The sequence below is a fragment of the Giraffa tippelskirchi genome, chromosome 6 (assembly GCF_054371585.1).
Source record: "Giraffa tippelskirchi isolate mGirTip1 chromosome 6, T2T-mGirTip1v1.2.pri, whole genome shotgun sequence".
Classification (NCBI taxonomy): Eukaryota; Metazoa; Chordata; class Mammalia; order Artiodactyla; family Giraffidae; genus Giraffa; species Giraffa tippelskirchi.
The window spans coordinates 4,523,730-4,529,816 of record NC_137280.1 but is presented as its reverse complement, the minus strand read 5'-3'; positions in this window follow the sequence as shown (position 1 = coordinate 4,529,816).

Genomic DNA, 6,087 nt, shown 5'->3' with positions numbered 1-6,087 from the left:
CATGCGTGCTCAGTGGCTTCAGTCCTGTCCAACCCTCTGTGACCCCATGAACTGTAGCCCGTCAGGCTCCTCGGTCCATGGGACTCTCCAGGCAGGAATACTGGAATGGGGAGCCATTCCTTTCTCCAGGGGATCTTCCCAACCTCAGGATTGAACTGGAGTCTCCTGCACTGCAGGCAGATTCTCTACCACCTGAGCCACCAGGAAAGCCCTGAATAAGGCAGTATCTGATACAGATGGTTTTCATCAGAGCTCGGCTTCGTGCTGGAGAATTCCAAGGACAGGGGAGCCTGGCAGGCTACAGTCTACAGGGTTGCAAGAGTTGGACATGACTGGGTGACTAAGCATACAGGCTTCATGCTGTGAAAAGGGTGCAAACCACTCTCAATGATGGAAGCAAAAATCAGCTAACCTAAGGCTGAGGAGGTTACTCCAACTTTTTAATTCTTGAAATATTTTCAAAAACTAGTTTGGGGAAAATAATATATACCCATTTTTGCACCAGACATAGAAAACAAAACACAACTTTTGGAGGAAATCTTTATTATGCTTCAATACTCAAGGATACGTAATAAGATTAGGAAAAAGACTGACCCAAACGTACGGGAAAAATTGAGGGTGACGGACAATCTGCAGGGCATCATGATGGGCTTTGGGTCCTTCTTCCTCTACTTTTTGGATGGACCATCTAACATTTTTCAGTTTTGCTTAACTTCTTATCCACAGTTTTTCTTATATGAAATAAGAATAATACAAATTAGGGTAGTCGTGAAGATCAAACAAAATATTTTGTAAAGTGATCAACAGCATGTTAATTCTCAGCAGTGAATACCATGTAAGAATCAGCTCATGAGAACTTGTTTGATCCTTTTTAGATGTCTCAAGCAGTGGCTAAAGATTTTATTTCCTCCTTTTTCCAACAGAACTGTTTTTATCATTAGTCGTTATCAAAGTATCAAAGTTGTTTCACAATGTTGTGTTGGCCTCTGGTGTACAGCAAAATGAATCAGTTATACATATACAGATATCCACTCATTTGTAGATTCTTTTCCCATGTAGGTCAAAACAGAGTATTAAGTATTGGAGTTTCAGCTTCAGCATCAGTCCTTCCAATGAATATTCAGGACTGATTTCCTTTAGGATGGACTGGTTGGATCTCCTTGCTGTCCAAGGAAGGACTGATGTTGAAGCTGAAACTCCAATACTCTGGCCACCTGATGCGAAGAGTTGACTCATAGGAAAACACCCTGATGTGGGAAAGATTGAAGGTGGGAGGAGAGGGGGACGACAGAGATGTTTGGATGGCATCACCGATTCAATGGACATGAGTTTGAGTAAGCTCCGGGAGTTGGTGATGGACAGGGAAGCCTGGCGTGCTGCAGTCCATGAGGTCGCAAGGAGTCGGACACGACTGAGTGACTGAACTGAATTGAACTGTGCCTATGCAAAAAGAAAAAATTCTTTATAATAGACTCTCCCAATGCTCCAGTAACTCGGGGTCTATGGTTTTGCATTTTCACACCTGGAGCCAATACTCACCCCCACACCTCCAAGGAGACAAGCGGCTCACTTTCTCCTACAGTGGGGGTGACATTTGTTTCTACAGAATCTTCAAGAGCATGCATCTCACTGTTGTATTGTATTGTGTCCTGATATAATAGATGCAGCTTTGCATTGTCTTTCCTAATTTAAAAAACCTCACTCAAGAAAACTGATAATACTGGTAAGAAAATTGTAAAATGTCTTCAGAGTTCCATGCTATTCTAGAACGCCAGCTCATATACCACCCAGGTGTTAACTGAGTCATTTGCTCAAAAAACATTTGGCTTCCAAAAATAGGACCTGGCTTATAGAGCTCATTCTCTTTACTCGTGGGTTTTTGAATGATTGCATGCCCTCCTTTTTGGAAGCAGGGGCTGAACTGTCTTTCTTTCGGTATCCTTTGTAGTCTTGTGATTCTATGCATCTGGATTTTACTCCCTGTAGAGTGGGCAAAAGACTGTTGCCTCTGCACAAGTTCTTGTTTTTATCTTTTAAATTGTTTAGTTTACGCAATTTTTAGAAGTTACTATTTACAGTTATTACAAAATATTGGCTGTACTCCCCACATTGCACAACACATCCTTGGGCCTATCTTATAGTCAGTGCCTCGGGCCTCCCACTCCCCACCCGGTATGGCCCCTCCCCGATCCCCACTGGTAGCCATAGCTTGTTCTCCATATCTGTGCATCAACATCTCTCCTATTATGTTGACTAGTTTGTTGAAACTTCAGAATTCCACGTGTTAAGTGATATCATACAGTATTTGTCTTTCTCAGTCTGACTTACTTCACTTAAGATACTGTCCCTCAAGTCCATTTGTGTTGTCGCAAATAGCAAACGTTTGTTCTTTTTTATGGCTGAGTAGTATTCCATGATATAAAGATACCACATCTTCTTTATCCACTCATCTATCATTATTATTATTTTTTTGGCTACACTGAGCAGCATGTGGGATCCTAGCTCCCCAACCAGGAATCGAAGCTCCCTGCATTAGAAGGTGGGCTCTTGACTGCTGGACTGCCCAGGAAGTCCCCGCCACTTGTTTGTTGATGGATACTTTGGGTGCTTCTATAACTTGCCAGATATAAGTAATGCTGCTATGAACACCGAGGATGAGACATGCCTCTGTGTCCTTGTCTTTCGAAGTACAGCGCTGACTCAAGAATCAGTGATTGGGAATCGTGAAGGTGTAGAAGCAAAGAAGAGCTGTTGGCTAAGGAGATGGTAACAGTTTAGACTGTAAGTCGGCCACAGAGCAGAACCACCAAACTCCCTGAAAGACTAGATAAAGGCTGGACACACACACCTAAGCTGTTTTTACAGGAAGCAGACCCTCTTCCGGATGGAAACTTCTGACCATAAGAGTATAAACCCTAGACTGGCTGACACCCGAAGGCTGGTGATGCTTGGAACGTCACCTTGCTGCCAACCAACGCAAGGACTGCCCACCGGCTGACCACGCCCTGCCCCTGTAATGCTCTGAAACCCCTCGCCACCCCCTCCAGACTGGGTCACACGGCCTGGAGGCTGTTGGCCCACTGTGGCCCCCTTTGCCTTGGCAAAGCAGTAAAAGTGACTCTTCTCGAATTCACCCAAGACTCTCTCCGTGTTTCCATTTGGCACCAGTGAACAGAGGCTGAGTTTTGGCAACAAGGAGCCTGTACTTTTTCAAATTCGTGCTTTTTTTTTTTTCAGATACATACCCAGGAGTGGGATTGCTATGTCATAGGTCCTTTTATCGTAACCTCTGACCTTTCCTAAATGCCAGCGGGCTCTCTCAAGCTGCCCTTTCGTGTGTCATAGGTCATTAATAACTGGGACTCCTTGTGTCGCTTGGCCAACCAGAGGAAGCCTCTCGCAAGCGCTCCCTGCTAGCCTGTGAGGCAGGCTTACACCGAAAGCAAAGCCTGATGTAAGACTCTTTTATAGTTATCTTGTTAAATTCTCACTTTAAGAGAAGAAGGCCAGGGATGTTTGTGGAGATACAGTCGCTTTGCTGCTAGTGTTTCTGGAACAGTAGAGAACCTCAGCAGGGCTCTGGCAGTGAAGGATAAAAACTCTCCCTCTCTCTGTCTCTCTCTGTCTCTCTCTCTTTCTGTATTTCTGGGGCCACTGCTCTTCTCCCCGGCAGTACAAACACCCAGGACTGCGCTCTTGCTGATAAAAGAAAGAGGAATTACTCATAAACATATCTTTTTCTGTGTAGCACAGCCCAGAAGTTAAATATAGTTTATATGTTTTTGCTACTTATACTCTTAAAATGCCACGACTGACTCTAAATTCACTCTGAAAAAAAAAGTCAAGTTTAAGAACATTTCTCTATTTTACAAAACAAATAAATGAACAGACTCCACCCTTATACGGCCACCCTTATCTCTCTCACAAGGCTGTGAACCCTTTCAGGTTAGGAGCAATGTCTTAGGCAGCTTCCCATACCCGCGCTCATCACAAGGCCTGGCCCACAGTAGAGACTCAGGAAGGAAGGGTTGTGTGCCAAGTCTCTTCAGTCATATCCGACTCTTTGCGACCCCATGGACTGTAGCCCGCCAGGCTCCTCTGTCCATGGGATTCTCGAGGCCACAATACTGGAGTGGTTTGCCATTCCCTTCTCCAGGGGATCTTCCCGACCCGGGGATCAAACCCGGGTCTCTTAGGTCGCTTGCGTTGGCAAGTGGATTCTTTACCACTAGCACCACCACACCACAGTGACTGACACAGGGTAGGGACCAGGAAAGAATGGTTGAATAAACACCAGGTGTTGGTAAGGTGCTCACTGGAAGGACTGATCCTGAAGCTGAAACTCCAATCCTTTGGCCACCTGATGCGAAGAGCTGACTCATTGGAAAAGACCCTGATGCTGGGAAAGATTGAGGGCAGGAGGAGAAGAGGACGACAGAGGATGAGATGGTTGGATGGCATCACCGACTCAATGGGCAGGGGTTTGGGTAAACTCCGGGAGCTGGTGATGGACAGGGAGGCCTGGCGTGCTGCGGTTCATGGGGTCGCAAAGAGTCGGAGACAACTGAGCGACTGAAGTGAACTGAACTGAACCTTTACTTTTTTTAATTCGCCGGTAACTATAACCTATTTATAAATAAATGAGTTTGTTCAAAAACATTCAGCACTATGTGTCTGATGCCGTGTTAAAACTGGGATAAAAACATGAAACGGACACAGCCCCTGCCCCAGAAGAGCAGCGGTAGGCCAGCAGCGGGGGAGGCAAACCCAAAGGATTGTGTTACAAGGTGGGCCGGGGCCGCAAACGAAATAGACTGAAGCAGAGTTGAAAAAGCTCTCATTTCTGCCCAGCAGAGAGAGACGGTCACAGAAGGATTCTGAGAGGAGGCTGCTTGTGCTGGTCCTTAAAGGACAAAGGAATAGAGAAAAGGAATCTAGTGGGAAAGAAGAAAAGCATGAGCGCAAGCAAAAGGAGCAGAGAGCAGGGCTTGCTTAGAGCTCGCGAGTTGCCTGGAAAGTCCAGGCACCGGGACTGCGGGAGAGGTGCTTCCACTGAGTGGCAAGAAATGAGGCTGGAAAGGGGGTGGAGGCAGAGGGCAGCCTTTGAAGGTGAAAATCCTTGATGCTAAGCCTCCCCTCTGTCAGCTGTGTCGCCCCCATCAAAGGTGTGCAGCTGGGGAAGAACCAGCAGGTCTGCGTGGTAGAGAAGCGATCAGTACAGAGGGGAGGCTTTCGGGCCAAGGGCAAGAGAAGGGGCGGTGAGGACCATCAGACCCTGCACCGGAGCACACACGGTGTCCCAGCTCACGGCTCTGGGTGAAGCTGTGAGGTGCAAGGCATTCAACCACCCCATTCGTCCAGTCCTGACTGCATCCCACAGAGCCAAACTTAAAACGATTTCTCTGTGCAAGACGGTGAATGTATGACTTTTGCCAGTTAAAATCCTGGCGACTCTTTGCATACCTATTTAACAAAAAAGGCATGTTCTTTCTTTGTTTGCGCCACCCTTAATCCTGCCTCTGTGTGACTCCATAGACTGAATATCTCTGCCTTACGGGAAGAGTGATTAGCACCTCCGGGCACTGTGCAACATGCTTCAACCATTTGCCACCACCCTGCCATGGATGATGTCATGTGGAGGTGAGGAAATAGAACAATTTTTCCTCCCGTTCTCTCTACTGAGCTTGCAGGCAGAGATGCCAGCTGGAGGGTTTCTGTTTCACTGAGGAAAGTAAACTACAGCTTTTGGCTTTAAAAAAAAACAAAACACAGCCTTTATCCTTCACATTATAAAATACATTGTAAGTTTCTACAAATCTGGAACTTTCAAGCATGGAGTCACAATCAATTTATCTGATACCGTCAATTTTCCACTGCATTATCTGATCTATAAAAAGTAAAACAAACTTTCAGAACTTGATAAAAGCAAGATGCACTAGAGAGTCATTGTCTCAATACTAAAAAAGGCAAAATGGTCAGAGTGTTATTGGTGTGGAAGTAAGAAAATGAGTGATTTTTTTCTCTTTTTTTTCTCTTGTCTTCAGTAAATGGTATTTTAAAGCCACTGCCTGCACCTGTTAAACACAT